Source organism: Rousettus aegyptiacus, unplaced genomic scaffold (genome assembly GCF_014176215.1).
Source record: "Rousettus aegyptiacus isolate mRouAeg1 unplaced genomic scaffold, mRouAeg1.p scaffold_m13_p_1, whole genome shotgun sequence".
Classification (NCBI taxonomy): Eukaryota; Metazoa; Chordata; class Mammalia; order Chiroptera; family Pteropodidae; genus Rousettus; species Rousettus aegyptiacus.
The window spans coordinates 92,396,871-92,415,778 of NW_023416284.1; the positions used below are offsets into that span (position 1 = coordinate 92,396,871).

At 37.7% G+C, this 18,908-nt stretch overlaps 1 protein-coding gene and 1 pseudogene across 1 annotated transcript in view; both read right to left on the minus strand.

The window, feature by feature from the left end:
- The window catches only part of NUDT3 (nudix hydrolase 3), a 99,096-nt gene that overhangs the window by 53,028 nt on the left and 27,160 nt on the right, over positions 1 to 18,908 (minus strand). The window lies entirely within an intron of this gene.
- LOC118606842 lies at positions 7,975 to 8,093 on the minus strand (annotated as a pseudogene).

Genomic DNA, 18,908 nt, shown 5'->3' on the forward strand with positions numbered 1-18,908 from the left:
AGAGACCACAATGCTCACTAGGTATTTCATGTTCTTGCCTACAGTATCCAGACCTCCTTTCTGTCAGTTGGGGCTATTTGACTAGTTCTGGCAAATGACATATGAGCAAAAGGGACACGTGTCGCTTCTAGGCTGAGGCAGGGAGAAGCACATCCAGATTCTCTCTTCCTCTGTCACAGTGTCCAAGGACATGGTGAGTTCTACTTGGTATAGCTATAAACCTGAGTCCCTGCATGGAAGAGAGTTCCTATGTGGAGCTGAGCTTCTGAAAACTCATGACTGATAGCTATCATAACAAGGAATGAACTCGTGTAAAAACAATGAGATTTTAGGGTAAATCTGTTCTTGCAGCATAACCCAGTCTATCCTGATTAACATGTGCAAGGTCAATGAAATGTCTAAGATCTGTTCTGTTGACTGCCTTAAACCCAATCCCCTAGCATACAGCTTGACCCACATAAATTGCCAATAAATGTTTGATGAGTAAATGAAAGAATGGACCAAACTGAATGAAAAATTGCTTTAAAAAAAAATGGAGGGGTGGCTCCATAGCGTAGCAGTTAGCACGTCTGCTTTACACACAGAAGGTCCTGGGTTTGTGCCCCAGGTGGAGCCATGGACCATACCCCGGGTGCACCAGGCCCCAGGTGCATGCCGCGAGTATGTGGGAGAAGACACCCCCACCTTCAGAGATCCAGTTCGTAAGGGGAAACAGCAACAGCCATAGGTCAAGGGTAGAAGTGTGTGTGTGTAGTGTGGGGGAAGGGATTAAAGGGGAGGGAAGAATGCAGAAAACATACAGAAGGGGTTACTTAGAGAAGTTAAAAAAAGGGAGGAGTCCAATATAAAGAGTTTGGTTTGCACCGCGGGTTTCAGAAAAGTCACTTTAACTTAGGCTGGAGATGGACAAGCCTGGTAACAGAATGTTTCTGCAGTTGATTCAGTTTGGGAAAGAACGGGGACAGAAACTGGAGTTGGAAGGAAGTGACAGGTTTCCAGTTATACAAAAGGAAGAATCTGCAGGCCCAGGTGACTAACAGGATGTGGGCTGCCCTCCAAGGAGAATGTGGAAGGGTCAATGGAAGAAATAACTACAGGGAAGTTGTCCTTCGAACATATGATTTTCAGAGTTCAACGAGATGTCTAATGTATATTTCTGGTGGACAATCATAAAAGTGGATCTGGGCTAAGAAGAGGGAGAGACTAAGTTTGGAAAACAACAGTCTCAGATTCTTCCAGCCAAGATAAGACTAACCGAAGGAGAATATGAGCACTTGCAAGCTCTAGCTAGAGGAGCTATCCCCATTCCCTCTACCTACTCTCCACTCCCCTTGATGTCATACAAGATTCCGTTCCCACCACCAAGAGTACAGTAGTGGTAGATATATTCCAGGTACCCCAGGTTAAAGTTCTGGAAATATTTTCCTTAAAAAATTAGATGATCTATGGTGATAATCTACATCATGGGAGATTCTGAAGCAAGCTATGTGTCTTAGACATATTACTAATTTCCAGAAAACTGCATGCAGTAATGCACCTAACGTGATCTCATTCCCTTAGCATCTGACAGCCTCTCAGCACTGCCATTACTGCCAGAGAGCTCTGATGGTAACCCAGATGGCACAAGGACTGCGCCCTATCATCTTTGTGATATGCCCTGCGAATTGCTTCTACAGACAAATCCTAATAGTGTGTATCCCTTCTTAAAAGTAAGACCAACATAATAGTAATTATCTGCATTTGCTTGGATTCCAAATAAATAGCTTACTCATAGAATGTTTTATAGAACAGCTGCCACAAGTTCTTGTGCGCAATGACTCTGTTTAAAAGAAAAGCTGAATGTGAGGTAAAATAACTTGTTCAAATTAAATCAGTAAATTATCACAACGCCAAGCATTAGTAGTTTCAGTTCCTAGAGTTTTAAAGCCATTTTACCCATTAACAATTTTTTTTTCCTACACAGGAGGAATAAGTAGATACAAAGTCAGTTTATAAAATGCCTTATAAACATCCTTTCACTTTATCTAGCTAATCGGGTTGTTTATTTAACCAAAGAGGACAATCCTCGCCTAGTCCAAAGACACAACACATTGTGCTGTGAACAGATATTCTGACAATTTTTATAGGAGCTATAAGGTATTTTAAGAACAATATGAAAAGGAAGTCACAGACACAAAGTATTATACAAACATATCATTCTTAACTATGAGTCCCAGGGTATGGAGTATGATAATAGACTTCAAAGTAAGAATGCCCTGCCCTCCTTTTCCAAATCAATGTTCAAATGTTAAGATAATCACACATAATACTTTCTTTTGCCTGGTATTCAAGGACTTTTTTATTTCTAAAAAGACGACTAAATTATAGCATCGTATGGTGTCAGATGATTACTGAACTTATCATGGTGATCACTTCTTTAGGTATAAACATTGAATAACTATGGTGTACACCTGAAACTAACACGCTATTGTATGTTAGCTATATTTTAATAAAAATCTTTAAAACAAATTTTTTTTAAAAAAAGGGAGACTAAAGAAACCAGTAAAGTTGGCAGTATTTGCAGGTTATATAAGAATAAAATCAAAGATGGAAAGTTGCTGGATTAAACTGTTTGAATATAACTTACTGAAATATTCGAGGTATTCCTGTAAACCCCCTCCTACAACTCTTGTAAATAACGACAACAACAAAAATAGACTAATATTGAGGGGAAATAAATAACAGCAGGTAGTATTTATTTGGTGCTCACTTTAAGCCAGATGCTGGCATTATATATTCCATTTTTAATATATTATCTCTACTTTTCATGCAAGTCAGGTATTATGTAACTTTTGCCATTACAGCAATGAGGAAACTGAGCCTTAGATGATTTTGTGATAAAGCAAAGGGCAGAGGGGTCAGTGCTGCACCAGGACTCAAACATAGTCTATGTGCTGATTCAAACCACAAGGCCACTGCCTACATCCACAATGTAGGCAGACCCACATAAAACACAAACAAACAAACAAACAAACAAACCTCTGCAAACTTAACTGCCACTAGATAAAAGCCACAATATGATTTTCTCCAGGACAGGTATAAGGAAAAGGAAAAGATAGAGAAAGCATTTTAATCTAATCTTTGACTCAAATCGAGGATGTGGAGCACTTTTCAATATTCTCTTCCATAAGCAGAGACTATTTGCTTATTTCTTAGATCTTTTCTGGCAGATCTTCTACATAGAGGGATACTCCTCTAGATTATGCAACCTTTTTATACTTTCTTTTCTGAAAATGTTTATTAATAAATATAAAAAATGACCCCTAATCTCAGTATTATCTCCATTATTTTTCACATTTGTTTAGAAACTACCATATATCAAGTAATTCCTAACTTGAGTATTTATTCCACAAACTGCTGTTATTATTTGGTTAGAAATGATCTAAAGCATGACAGTGGGTGTAGAGGGCAGAGATGTACAAAAATATATAAAGCCTACCATTGAACAGCTCACGCTCTAATTCAAGGACTGGAAATGGTGGCCCCTGAGCCAAATCGAGCCTACCACCTGTTTCTGCATGGCCTGTAACCTAAAAATTGACTTTACATTTTCAAAAGGTTGAAAAAACTCAAAATAAAAATGTTTTGTGACATGTAAATTTATATGAATTCAAAGTCCAGTGTCCATAAATAAAGTTATTGAAACACAGCCATGCTCATTCATTTATCTATAGTCTATGACTACTTTCAAGCTACAATGACAAAGCTGAGTAATCTTGACAGACTGGATGGATCACATGGTCCACAAAGCCAAAAGTATCTACTACCTGGTCATTTACAGAAAGTTTGCCAGCTCTGATCTAATAAAGGACCTGAGCAGCTACAACATCATGTTGACAAGGACTATATTATGGAGGAAATAAGGTTCTGAGAGGGTCCCAGAACACTTTTCAAGAGGGAACATTTGAGCTGGGACTAGAGAAAAAATTTACTGAGCCCAGAAAGGGGAGGTATTCTAGGCAAGGTACATTGCAATTGCAAAGGCACAAATGCAGGAAACGGTATAGTACATCCAGAAGATGCTGAAAAATTCAAGTAGTTTGATATGGTGTAGGGGTACATGATGGGAAGAAGGAAGAGGGCAACAGAGGAGTTGGATAAATTAGACTAGGATCAGTATAAAAAATTCACATAGCGAGTGCACCAAAGAGATACGGCAACTAGGAATCCTTGGTTTTGAGGAAAACAGTAATCTCACTTGTGATTCAGAAGCCTCAATCTGGAGAATGAATGAGTGATAGGCTGGAGGTGGGCTAGAGAGGTCAGCTAGAGAAGACAAGGGAGCTGGATATAATCAGCATCCCTGGAGATAGGAAGCAGCAAGTGGATTCAAGTCATATTTAGGATACAGCAATGACAAGAATTTTTAATCAGGGAGGATGGTGCCATGAAAGGGATGCAGAGGCTCTGGCTTCTCCTGGGGTCAACAAATGGACAAGAGATACCTATTTCTCAAGAGAGAAATACAGGAGGGAATCAAGTGGAAAAGAAAAAAGTTTGAGGTACGTACAGAAGTTAGGCTTCCTACATTCTCTGAATATGATGGGAAACTTCAATTTAAATGACCACTAGGAAAGCTTTTACCCAAGAAACAATGATTGGTCTGTACAGTACAATTGGTGGCATACGGAGGAGGAGGCATTTCACTTTAAAACCCTGTGTATAGCTTGAATACTTTAGAACATTTAAGACTTTTAATAATGCCAAGCATTATTCCTTAGGAAATTTCTGAAAGCCAGATGCAGTGAATGAAATATTTAGAACATTCAAGTTTCCTGGGGTTAAAACAAAGCCACAGCGACAGCATTCCTGACATCCATAAACAACATTTTCCCATACACAGTCTTAGAACAATAGGAATACACTGTAAAAAGACAGGTACTGTGTCACCAAAGTAGCATTGACATATTGTTCACATTTTGATCCAATTTAAATGTTAAAATTTAAACCATAGTTGTACACTGTCTTCTTTAAAGAGGACAGTCAGGAGACTTGACTACAATTCTGCTTCTTAGACCAGTCAAAAAAAAAAAAAAAATCTTGCTTGAGAGGTAACCAAAATGCCATAGATGACAGAGGCTCTGTTCATTCCTCTGGCAACCAAAGTTGTGATGGAAACAAGGAGCAGCAGCAAGAAAAAATTGCCGGGGATCTTGATGAACAAGCCATACAACTAGGGAGAAATCCAAGAAAGCACTGTACAACGGCAGAAGGTAGGACGAGGCAAGGACGTGGGGAGACCCAGTATTCAGCGGCTGAATGAGAAAGAGGCTATGGCAGAGACAGGTGCCTCTTAAAGGGGCTGCATTTGCAAGTGGATTTTCGAGGCGACGAACCTGCTTGCTCAGAGCACCAGTGGCGATTCAGCTGCACAACAGGGGGCACCAGAGACTTGGAGTGAGGGCACTTCTCACTCTGTGCAGAAGTGCCTAGAGTATCCATTGTTCCCTGCTGAGCCGTGCCCCCTTCCACACAGTGCCGCCAGAGTTGTGAAGTCATCAGACTGGATAACAGAGGTCACTCCGCCAGAGGATTCCCTGAAACTTCACTTCCCCCTACTCACAGCCCCACCCAAGCCACATCCAGGTATATCCTCAGTAGGCCAGGTACTCCTTGCTGAGCAGCGCCTAGACTCACACTGGAGACAGCTGGACTCAGTTTCTGGTGTGGCCTTTTGAGGCAACTATAAGCACAGCATCTGTGGATTGCTTGCTGAATCTTAACAGGGGGCCCCGGAGGAGCAGAGGCTTGAGCTAAATTTGGCCTGCAGCTGGGCCTCTCTTAGGACTGTGCCACTGGACACCTACTTCCCAAATTCAAACTAATAAGACCGGGAAACTTAGGAGCTTTGCTTAGTACATAGAAACAGACATGGAAAGGCAGCCAAAATGGGAAGACAAAGAAGTAGAAACCATATGAGAGAACAGAACAGAAATCCGAATGCAATATATGGACCTAGTTTGAATTTTAATTAAAATAAACCAATTGTAAAATAACATTTTTGAGACAATTGGAGAAATTCGAATATGGCCTGAGTATTACATGATTATAAGAAATTATTAATTTTGCCATGTGTAATAACATTGTGGTATATTTTTTAAAAGGCCCTATCTGTTAGTGATATGTAACTGAAGTATTTAATGGTGAAATATATTGATATCTGGGATTTGCCTTAAAATGTTAATCATCGAAACTGAGTAATAGATACCTGGAGATTCATTGTATTTTCCCTCTACTTTTGTACAAGTTTGGAATTTTCTAAATAAAGAAGTAACCACATGGTCATTTTTAAGAAAACAGGAGGTTCTTCAGTATGTACTGATGAAGTTATCTCTATATTTAAGTGAAAAAGTAAGGTAGAATAATGTGTATGATGGTTTACTATTTGGGTTAACAGAGAGGAAAGAAAAGAATATACTCAATGCTAGAATATCTTTAGTCTTTGTAAGAAGCTCCTGTGAGGACAGAACTAGAAGATAAGGCTGGTGCAGTATGTAGTATTGAAAAAATAGATTCTAAAAGAAGTGGAATTACTAACCAAAAATTCTAGACATATAACACCTGTGTAGATTTAGAACAATAGAATGTTAATGTTAGTAGGGTTTTAGAAATAATTTGGGCCACCTCATTTTAAAACTAAGAAAACTGATGTCTAGAGAGAGATTTTTAATTTTAATTAGTTTCAAGTATACAGTACATTGGTGAGACATCAATATAGTTTGTAAAACAATTCACCCCCCAGTTGCTGTGTCCCTCCCCTGACCCTCCACCTAGCCAACGTATTCATTCTAACTGCATTACCTATGCCGTACTCCCCCATCCTTGTGTCCATACATCGGCTACTAATTTGTACTTCTTTAATCCTTCACCCCATTCTCACAGCCCCCCACACACCCCTCCCCTCTTTCCATCATCAAATTGTCCACTATATTTGTGAGTCTGTTTTTGATTACTTTGTTCTTTTTATTCCTTAGATTCTTTATAGAAGTGAAATCACATAGTGTTTATCTTTCTCTATCCGACTTAAATACCTTCTAGGTCCATCAAAGCAATATGTTTTTCCATCCCCTTCCTTTTAGTCTGTCTTTTAATCTGAAGTGAGTCTCTTATAGGCAACACGTAGGGGTCTTGTTTTCCTTTCCATTCATCCACTTTTGGTTGGAGCACTTAACTCTTTTCCATATGAGGTACTTATTGATAGGAATGTAGTTGTTACCATTCTTTATTCCTGTTTTTGATACATGTTTTTTTCTTCTTAAAAAAGTCCCCTCAACATATCCTGTAATAGGGGCTTGGTGGTGATGAATTTCTTTAGCTTATTTTTGGTTGGGAAGCTCTTTATTTGTCCTGCAGCTCTAAATGATAGCTTTGCTGGTTGTAGATCCTGGGTCTTCATCCTTTTGCATATTTTTTGCCAAACCCTTCTGTCCTGCATAGTCTCTCCTGAGAAATCAGCTGCCAGTCATATGGGTGTTCCCTTATAAGTAACTATCTGTTTTTCTCCTGCTGCTTTTAATATTCTTTGTATTTAACCTTTGGCATTTAATTATGAGGTGTCTTGGTGTGGGCCTCTTTGGATCCTTGATTTTTGGAATTCTCTGAGCTTCCTGGGGTTTTACGTCCATCTCCTTCACCAGGTTACGGAAGTTTCCCATCATTATTTCTTCAAACAGCCATTCAACATCTTGATTTTCTTCAGTTATGCCAATCAAATGGATATTTGGACCCTTAATAGTGTTCCATATGCTCCTTAAATTATTTTTATAATCTTGGTCTCTTCTCTCTTGTCATGCTGACTGCGTGTCCTTGGCTTTCTCATCCTCTAAATAGGACATTAGTTTTTTTGTTTTTTGTTTTTTTTTTCTAGGCGCGGCTACCCTTGATTGACCTTACAGATTGCAAGAACCTTGACACTTTACAATCCCTTATTTTTTACGCCTACAGCACCTGGTTTTCCTAGGTGGTCTCCCATCTAAGTACTAACCAGGCCTGACCCTGCTTAGCTTATGAGATCAAATGGGATCGGACTTGTTCAGGGTAGCACGGCAGTAGACTTTTGATCCTTTTCTTTATTCACTTTGTTTATTCCATTTAATATACTTCTCATCTCATATAACATGTTCTCCATTTCAGACTGGTTCCCTTTTATAACTTCCATTTTTATGTTTTTTATCTCTTTGTTGAATTCATCTACACTTCTCAAAAGTTGATTGGGCATCTTAATTGCTTGACTCCATTATATCTGGATCTCTGTTCTGTTCTCTCATGTAGTTTCTGCTTCTTTGTTTTTCCATTTTGTCTGCCTTTCCGTGTCTGTTTCTATGTGCTATGCAAAGCTCCTCGGTCTACCGGTTTTATTAGTGTGGATTTGTAAAGTAGGTGTCCAGTGGCACAGTCATGAGAGGGGTTCAGTTGCAGGCCAAACTTAGCTCCAGCCTGTGCCAACTGTTAAGATTTAGCAAGCAATTCACAGATGCTGTTTACTGTTGCTGCAAAAGGCCACATCAGAAACTGAGGCCAGCCGCCCCCCCACCCCAGTGTGAGTCTTGGCTCTGCTCAGCAAGAAGCACCTGACTTGCTGAGTATACACCTGGATGTGGCTTGCATGGGGGCCCAGGCTGGGGGAGGGGATTTATACTCACCTAGGGCATCCTCTGGGTGGAGCGACCTCTGTTATCCAGTTTGATGACATCATGGCTATGGTGGCACTGAGTCTGTGCACTGGTATGGGGGAGGGCTCGACAGGGAATAGTTAATACTGCTGGCACTTCTGTACAAAGTGAATCTCACCTAAGTCCTCACTCCGACAATGCTTCCCTGTAAGTCCCTGGTGCCCCCTGCTGCACAGCCGAAATTAGCATGGGTCCTCAGAGCAAGCAGGTCCGTCACCTTGAAAATCCGCTTGCAGATGCAGCCTCTTTAAGAGGCTCATGCCGCTGCTGCAGCCTCCATCTCACTCAGCCACTCACGACTGAGCAGCCTCATGTCCTTGCCCCGTCCTTCCTTCTGCTGTTGCAGGATGCTTTTGTGGATCTCTCCCTAGTTGTATGGATTGTTCATCTAGATCCCAGGTGATTTTTCCTTGTTATTGCCCCTTGTTTCTGTCACAACTTTGATTTGGTCGCCAGAGGGATGAACAGAGCCTCTATCACCTATGCCATTTTTTTCCTCGGTTATTCGCCATTTTTTTGTATGTGTGGTGAGAACATTTAATTTCAAGTATACAATGCAGTATTTAAACTATCACCATAATGTATGTTAGGTCTCCAGAACTTATTCATCTTATAACCTCAAGTGTGTACTCTTAAAAACTAACATCTCCCCATTTCGTCCACTCCTCAGTCTCTGGTAACTACCATTCTACTGTTTGAGTATAACTTTTTCGATTCTACAAAGAAGTGAGATCATACAGTATGTCTTTCTCTGTTTGACTTATTCACTTAGCATAATGCCCTCAAGGATTATCCATCATGTTGAAAATAGCACGATTTCCTTCTTTTTTATAAGTGAAAAATATTTATGTGTGTGTGTGCCCACACATACCACATTTTATCAGTTCAACCACTGAGAGACACTTAGGTTGTTTCTATGTATTGGTTATATTAAATAATGCTGCAATGAACATTATCTTTTTGACGTACTGATTTCATTTCCTTCCAATATACCCAGAAATGAGATTGCTGGATCATGCGGTAGTTCAAAGTTTTGAGGAATCGTCATACTGTTCTCCATAATGGCTGTGCCAATTTACATTTCCTCTGGTGTTTAATGGTATTTCACTGTGGCTTTATTTTGCAGTTTTTCTTTCTTTCTTTCTTTTTTACTTTTTATGTCATTTAATCTGATAATTTCGTAATACACTGAAAATTAAAGTAACATTAAATACATGTAAGGCTTGTTTATCCATGGATTTCTCTGTCAATAACAAAGTAATCATTAAAGATTTCTAGTTATAGAGTTTCGTTTTCTAAGTTTTTTGGAAAAAAGCATGCTACACCATTTTTAATAGTCTAGTTTTGTTAATATCAATGGTAAGTGTTTGTACTCCCAATGAGTTATTCAATGCCATTTTTTTTTGAAACTCACATCATCATAATGGGAAGACTCTACTGTCTGTTATTTTAATACACATCCCTGTTTTGGATCACATGGCATAGACAGGCAGAGGACAAAGCTTCACTATATCACTCTTAAACAGCATAAGTAATACAGGCTGCCTCCTTGCACACTTGTTCTGATTAACCTCAGTTCAGAAATCTGCCAGAAAACAGGGTACGTACAGCCTTAAGATCTGATCGAATTTGTAAACATAGCTTCCATGAACTGTGTGTAGGAAAGAAACAAACATAATGAAGGAGGCCTCCCTTATTTCACGTCCTGCCAACGTGCCCCATTCCATGCCCACAGAAAGTCAGGGGCAGCATTGGCATCCCCATTCAGGAAGTCTTGGTTCTGATTTCACCCTTCTATCCGCAACCAAATATTGCTGCAATTCCCCATGTGGGTAGTGTGGTGAGTTGTTATTGCTGTCTCCAGATGTCCACAGCACCAGACTCCCAATGATGACTGTTCTGTAGTTTAGTTGAATTATGAAGTGGCCGTGAGAAGAGGTGAGCAGTGTCTACCTACTATGCTATCTTGACTAGAAGTCTTACTTTGCATTTCTTTGATTATTAATAAAGTTAAGTACTTAAAAAAAAATGTTTCTGGCCATTTGGGTTTCATCTTTTATCAAGAGCTTGATCAGACAAGTCTAGGGTCCATTTTTTTTTACTCTGTTGTCTTTTTCTGATTTGTAGTAGTTGTTTATAATTTTTGTTATATATTATTTCTTGAGATCGTTTCATTCATTCTTGGGTATCTTCTGATGAAAATAAGTTGTTAATTTTGATGACAATTTTTTTCCCCTATGGTTAGTGTTTTCGGTTTCTTGTTTAAGAAATCCTCCCCTATCTAGAGGTTATAAAGCTCTTGTATATTAGGGGTCAGCAAACTCTTTCTGTAAAGGGTCAGACAGTAAACACTTTCATCTTTGTGTACTTTACCCTATGCTGCAACTATTCCATTCTGCGACTGTAGCATGGAAGCAGTCATAGACAACACAATATGTAAACCAATGAACATGGCTGTGTTTCAATAAAAACTTACTTACAAAAATGAGTCACCGTTTGCCAATCTGTCCACTATCTTTTGATGCTATTTAAACAATACTTTTAAAATTTCAATTTCTGTTAATTGCCTGTATACAGAAAGTCAAATGATTTCTGTATACTGATCTTATACTCTGAGCCTATACTAAATTTGCTTAATTGTTCTAGTAGCTTTTTGATAGATTCCTTAGGATTTTCTACGTAGATGATCAAGTCATATGCAAAGAGACAGTTTTACTTCTGCTCTAATTTATATATCTTTTTTTTTGGTCTTAATTGAATTACTGAGCCTTCAAGAACAATGTTAAACAGAAGTGGTGAGAGCAGACATCCTTATTTTGTTCCCATTCTTAGGGGAATGTATTTACTCCTTCAATAATAAATATGTTAGCTACTTTGAGTTGATGCCCTTTACCATGAAGAGGAAGTTCCTTTCTATTCCTAATTCACTAAGGCCTTTTATAATAAATGGATGCTAGATTTTGTCATATGCTTCTTCTGAATCTATTGATAGGACATGCTTTTTCTAAGTCTGTTAATGTGGTAAATTACTATGATTGCTTTTCAAATGTTAAATCAGCTTCACATTTCTAGAATAAACTCAGTTAGTCAAGATGTATTATTCTTTTTGCATTTTTCAAGTTGTTAATATTTAGTGAAGGGTTTTCCTCCCACTTTATTGAAATATAATAATTAGTTGCTCGTATTTATATTGTACAATTCAATGATTTTTTCAATTACAATTGGCATACAATGTTTGTTGTACATCATAGTGATTAGAGATCTGTAACTCACAAAGTGATCACCCCACTATATCTAGTACTCCTCTTCCCCCTTACAACATTGTGAATTATTTTCCTTACGCTACATTTTTATCTCTATATCTATTTTGTAACTATGCATTTGTACTTCTTAATATCTTTGCCCTTTTTCACCTTACCACCCCAACCACTCCTATCTAGTAGCCCTCAAAATATTTTCTGTATCTGAGTTTATACCCACTTTTGTTGTTCTTTAGATTCCACATGTACATGAAATCATGCGACATTTGTCTTTCTCTGACTTATTTCATTCAGCACAATACCCTCTAGGTCCATCAAGGTAGTATCTTTTTCCATCCCCTTCCTTCTAGTGTGTATCTTTTAATCTGAAGTGAGTCTCTTGTAGAAGGCATATGTAGCGGTCTTGTTTTCTTATCCATTCGCCACCTTTTTTGTTGGAGCACTTAGTTCTTTTCCATTTGAAGTAGCTGTTGATGGGAATGTAGTTATTACAATTCTTTGTTTTTGATATATGTTTTTTCTTCTTAAAGTAAGTTCCTCCAACATTTCCTGTAATATTGGTTTGGTGTTGATAAATTCCTTTAGCTTATCTTTGTCTGGGAAGCTCTTTATCTGTCCTTCAACTCTAAATGATAACTTTGCTGGATAAAGTATTCTTGGTTGTAGGTCCTGAATTTTCATCACATTTAATATTTTGTGCGAAGCCCGTATGTCCTGCATAGTTTCTTTTGAGAAATCAGTTGCCAGTATTATGGGCGCTCCCTTGTAGGTAACTAACTGCTTTTCTCCTGCTGTTTTTAAGATTCTGTTTAACCTCTGGCATTTTAATTATGATGTGTCTTGGTGTGGGCCTCTTTGGGTTCATCTTTTTTGGGACTCTCTGAGCTTCCTGGGGTTTTATGTCTATTTCCTTCACCAGGTGAAGGAAATTCGCCATAATTATTTCTTCAAATAGCTCTTCAGCTTCTTGTTTTCCTTTAGGTACCTCTATGACATAGATATTTTTACATTTAATTGCGTCCCGTAGGCTTCTTAAGTTATTATTATAGTCTTGGCTTCTTTTTTCTTGCCATTCTGATTGAGTGTCCTTGGCGCCCTCATCCTCTGTATAGGTGATTCAATCATCTTCTTTATCCACTCTGTCGATTTCCTCTAATATACTCATCTCAGATAATGTGTCTTCATTTCTGAGTGGTTTCTTTTTATAATTTCCATTTCCAGTTTTATGTTTTTTTAATCTGTTAAAGTTCTGAGTTCATCTATTCTTCATTTATGTTCATTGAGCATCATTATAACTTTTCTCTAAATTTTAATTAGTTTCAAGTATATGGCACATTGGTTAGACATCTATATAGTTTGTAAAACGAGCCCTCCAATTGCTCTTCCCTCCCCTGACCCTCCACCTAACCAATGTATTAATGCTAACTGCATTTCCTATGCCATACTTCCCATCTCCGTGACCATCGGTCAGCTCCTAATTTATACTTCTTTAATCCTTCATCCCATTCTCACAGCCCCCCAAACACCCATTCCTTCTGTCCGTCACCAAACTGTCCACTATATTTGTGAGTCTGTTTTTGATTACTTTGTTCTTTTTATTCCTTAGATTCCGCATAGAAGTGAAATCACATAGTGTTTATCTTTGTCTGACTTAAATACCTTTTAGGTTCATTACAGCAATATCATTCTCCATTTCCTTCCTTTTCAAAAGAGGGGGTCTTGTTTCCTTATCCTTTTAGCCACTCCATCTCTTTTTCATTTAAGGCATGTATTGACAGGAATGTAGTTATCATCATTATTTGTTTTTGATACATGTTTTTTCTTCTTAAGGAAGTCCCTCCAACATTTCCTGTAATACGGTCTTGTGGTGATAAATTCCTTTAGCTTATTTGTCTGGGAAGCTCTTTATTTGTCCTTCAACTATAAATGATAGCTTTGCTGGAAAAATTTTTCTTGGTTGTAGATCCTGGGTCTTCATCCTGTTGAATATTTTTTGCCAAGTCCTTCTGTCCTGATAGTCTCTCTTGAGAAATCAGCTGCCAGTCGTATGGGTATTCCCTTATATGTAATTATTTGTTTTTCTCTTGCTGCTTTTGATATTCTTTCTTTGTATTTAACCTTTGGAATTTTAATTATTATGTGCCTTGGTGTGGGCCCCTTTGGATCCCTGATTTTTGGAATTTTCTTAAGCTTCCTGGGGTTTTATGGCCATTTCCTTCACCAGGTTAGGAAAGTTTCCATCATTATTTCTTCAAACAGATGTTCAACATCTTGATTTTCTTCACTTACACCGATCAGACGAATATTTGGAGCCTTAACAGGGTCCCATATCCTCCTTAAATCATCTTTATAGTTTTGACCTCCTTTTTCTTGCCATTCCGTTTGAATGTCCTGAGTGCCTTTCCTGTCCTCTAGATAGGGCGTGTGATCCTCTTCCTTATTCATTTTGTTTATTCCTTTGTTTATTCCATTTAATATACTTCTCATCTCAGATAATGTGTTCTCCATTTCAGACTGGTTCTGTCATAATTTCCACCTTCATTTTTACCTCTTTGCTGCAGTTCTCTACACTTCCCAAAAGTTCACTGAGCATTTTTATAACAAGTGTTTTGAACTCTGCATCTGTTAGATTACTTGACTCCACTATATCTGGATCTCTGTTTTGTTCTCTCATATGGTTTCTGCTTCTTCGTCTTCCCATTTTGGCTGCCTTTCTGTTTCTGTTTCTATGTACTAAAGCAAAGCTCCTAAGTCTCCCGGTCTTATTAGTGTGGACTTGTGAAGTAGGTGTCCAATGGCACAGTCCTAAGAGGGGTTCACCTGCAGGCCAAATTTAGCCCAAGCCTCTACCCCTCCAGAGCCCCCTGTTAAGATTCAGCAAGCAATCCACAGATGCTGTGCTTATAGTTGCCTCAAAAGGCCACACTAAAAACCGAGGCCAGCTGCCCCCAGTGTGAATCTAGGCACTGCTCAGCAAGGTGTTCCTGACTCACTGAGGATATACCTGGATGTGGTTTGGGTGGGGCCACAAGTTGGGCTAGGCGGGGTTTCAGGGAATCCTCTAGGCGGAGTGACTTGTTACCCAGTTTGATGACCATTTGAGCTGTGGAAGTGCTGCGTCAGCACACTGGGAGCGGGGAGGGCTCAACAAAGAACAGTGAATACTGCAAGCACTTTTGTACAGAGCAAGTCTCCCCCTGACCCTGACTCCGACAGTATCTCCCTGTAAGTCTCTCGTGCTCCCTGTGCAAAGCCAAAAGAGCACTGGTGCTCAGAGTGAGCAGGTCCATCACCACAAAAATCCGCTCATGGATGTGGCCCCTTTAAGAGGTTTCTGCCATTGCCGCAGCCTCTGCCCTACTCAGCCCCTCAAGACTGGGCAGCCCCATGTCCTTACCCCATCCTACATTCTGCCATTGCAGGGTGCTTTCATGGATTTCTCCCTAGTTGTATGGCTTAGTCATCTAGATCCCTGGGATTTTTCCTTGCTGCTGTTCCTTGTTTCCGTCACAACTTTGACTTGGTTGCCAGAGAGATAAACAAAGTCTTTATCATCTACACTATTTTCTTCTCTCCTCTAGTTAAGGATTTTGATTACTATGTTCATGAAGAGAATGATCCAGAGTTTTCTTGTAATGTCTGACAATTGCTACCTCTTTTTTTATTTTCTAGAAGAGTTAGTGTAGGATTTTATTTCTTTTTTAAATATCAGTTAGAATTCATCAATGAAGCCATCTGGGCCTCAAGCTTTCTTTGTGGAAAAGTTTTTAACTATAAATTCAATTTCTATAGTAAGTACAAGTTTATCTATCTTTTTGAGTGAGCACTGGTAGTTCTTAGCTTTGAAGAAATTTGTTCATTTCAAGTATCAACTTACTGTCTTAAAATTGTTAATAATATTCCCTTATTAATATCTGTAGAATGTAAACTGATTCTTTCTGCGGAATACTATACTTTCATTTCTGATACAGCTAATTTTATGACTGAGCTAGGAAATGTACAAACAAATCTGAAACAACTTGTTATACCAGCTGTTAAGGAAGCTATCAACAATCTCTAGGGTTATACCGAAAGGGCTAAGAAGTCAACTTGAATTGGCTCCTACTGGTCAAATAGGCCAATACGAAAAACTGCAATGGACTGAATCATCAAGTACATGACTGCTATTTTTCCCTCGATTTACCATTATTCCCAAATTAATGAGCTGGTTCATTGGCTTCCTTCATTAGTTACCGGTTTTGTTTTGTTTTAGATTATCAATATAAACTAATAGATTGAAGCATGCTTGATATATATTAACTCATTTATTTGGAAAATAATGGTAAATTGAAGGTAAAATATCATTTGTTTTACCTTTCCCTTATCAATTTCTCAGGGCAAGATTACGATATCGTGGTTTTTTAAAGAGAGTGTTCTCTTTTAGAAGTATTTGCTGAAAATTTTTGAATGAAATCACTATATGACGTCTCAGATTTGATCCAAGATAATACAGGAGTTGGAGAAATGGTTAGGGATATATATGAAACAAAAGCGACCAAGTGTTGATAACTGAAACTGAGTGAGGAATGCAAAGAGGTTCATTATACTATCCAGCCTACTTTTGTACAGCTTTAAAACTTTTCATAATAAAAGTCTGTTTTTTTTTTTTTAATGTCTTGGTTATTTTTAGTCCTTTGTGCATCCGGATATTTTTTGGAATGAGCCCATTAAAAAAAAAACTACTAGGATTTTGATTAGTAATATGAAGCTAACATTAACTTGGGGAGAAATGTAATGTCTTCTAATCCATTAACAAGGTTTAACTTTCCACTTACATAGGTCCTTCGAATCTATTTTATGACTTGAATTAGATAGCATAATTCAAATGTTCTAATCCAAGATAGTAATGAAATTACCTAATTTTTGTTCTTTTACAGTTTTGTTTTTCAAATGTTTATATTTCCTATCTACAATGCAAAGTATCTGGTATAAACATGAGGAAAGAATCCAACTATGCTTTTTTCTAGATGAAATCTATACACATTGATGTCTATTTCTGGACCATCTATTCTGTTCTATTGATTCACTTGCCTACTCATGACCCAGTTTACCAGGATTCTATTTTAAGCACCATAGCTTTGCAACATGGTTTAATTGGACTAGACATCACCACTCCTACCCTTCACTCTTCTTTTTCAGAATCTGACTATTCTTTCATGTTTGCTTATCTACTTAAACTTTAGAAATTGCTTGAGTAGTTTAAAGAAAACAACTTGTAATTTCTACAAGGATCAAGTTAAATTTATAGATTAATTTAGCAAGAATTTACATTTTATGATGTTGAACCTTCCTAAGAATATGGTACATTTTCCCATTTATTTAAGTCCTCTCAGTAACATTTTAAAAATTTACACATTTCTGTTTATTCTTTTTTGTTACTGTTATAACGGAGGTCCTAACTATTCTACAGCTTATTATTTCAAATTAGTCACACCAAATTTTTATAGGTTACTACTAAAATAATATTCATTCCATACATAAGTTCAATCAAATGATTACGAGGAAATTCCAAAAGTAAAAGAGAAATTTTAAACTTACACCAATATTCTATAAACCATTATAGGTTACATCACAGCTATAGCCACAAGCAGATAGATGTACAGGAAAACCATGCATTAAGGGGCGGGGGAAGGGCAGAGAAGTAGTACTAGCAGGGGGCATTCAAGTCACAAACAACTGTTCTTTTGCAATTCTGACCATGTTTGTGTGAACTCTGGCTTATAATTCTTACAAAAATGAGAACAAAAAAGGGGCCAAACATATATGGTGTACTAGAAATAAGCCAAATATTTAATTATATAGGAGAAAATTAGGATGGGAAGAGTACTTTATAGGGAAAATACTTTTATGTAATTTCAAGTACTATATTTCGCAAATTAAATCTATCTGTAAAACTTTTATTCTACTACAAATTATACTTTTACTCTATTTAGGAAGATGGAGAGTATCACTAGAAATCACAGCGAAAACTAGGTAGCGACTGCATTTAGTAAGACTGACAATTCTTTGCTGAGAGTTCTTTACTTGAAGACAAACAATTGCTCTAAGATTCAAAATAAACATAAGTAAATGTGGCGGGAGATGGTTCATTATAGACCAAGATGTTTTAATTATTCCAACTCTATAGAAAATTAATATAAGTAAATCGTATATAATCAAACATCTGTTACAGAAATCATAAGAAGCTGACAATGCTAGTTGTCTATAGGAAAGGAAATTGATTGACTGGGGAGACGAGTATGGGAAGGGGAATTCTGACTATATCTCACCTGTGCCTTCTGAATTTTGAACCATGTAAATGTATTACCTATTCAAAACTACAACTAATTTTAAGAATTCACTGAAATAAAGAACAATTCTGAATCTTCTACAAAGCACGTATAAAGATATTGTCATTATACTACTCAAATTCCCTACAAATGAGAATTTGCTGTATAAATGTATCTTAAAACATAATATCAGGCAGTCTATTTCTAGACTACATATATGTGTTCTTTTATCAGTCACTAAAAAAAGCCCTTAGTCCTATCACGTTTTCCTCTTTCTTTTTAGCTAACCCTTAAAAAGAGCTAGATTTTGTGGCCAACTGCCCATTCCTGGAACATCTCTTCCACTGAAATTTTTAAATTTTTAGCTGATCTGTTCCATATATTTTAAATGCAAGATCTCATAACTTCTTTCCTTAAAGTAAACAAAAATTATAAATTGCTCTTGACATTCCTTTTTCTGAACCATTAAGAGGGCAAAATTACTCTGCTATACTCTGGAAAAGCATCTTTCCTGAACAATTAATTTGGCCACATATTTGCAGTGCCTCTAAAGCTGTTAGCAATTTGATCCTAAATTTATCTCTCAGCTGTACTTCAGAGCATCTGGAGAATGAAATAACCTCAGAACA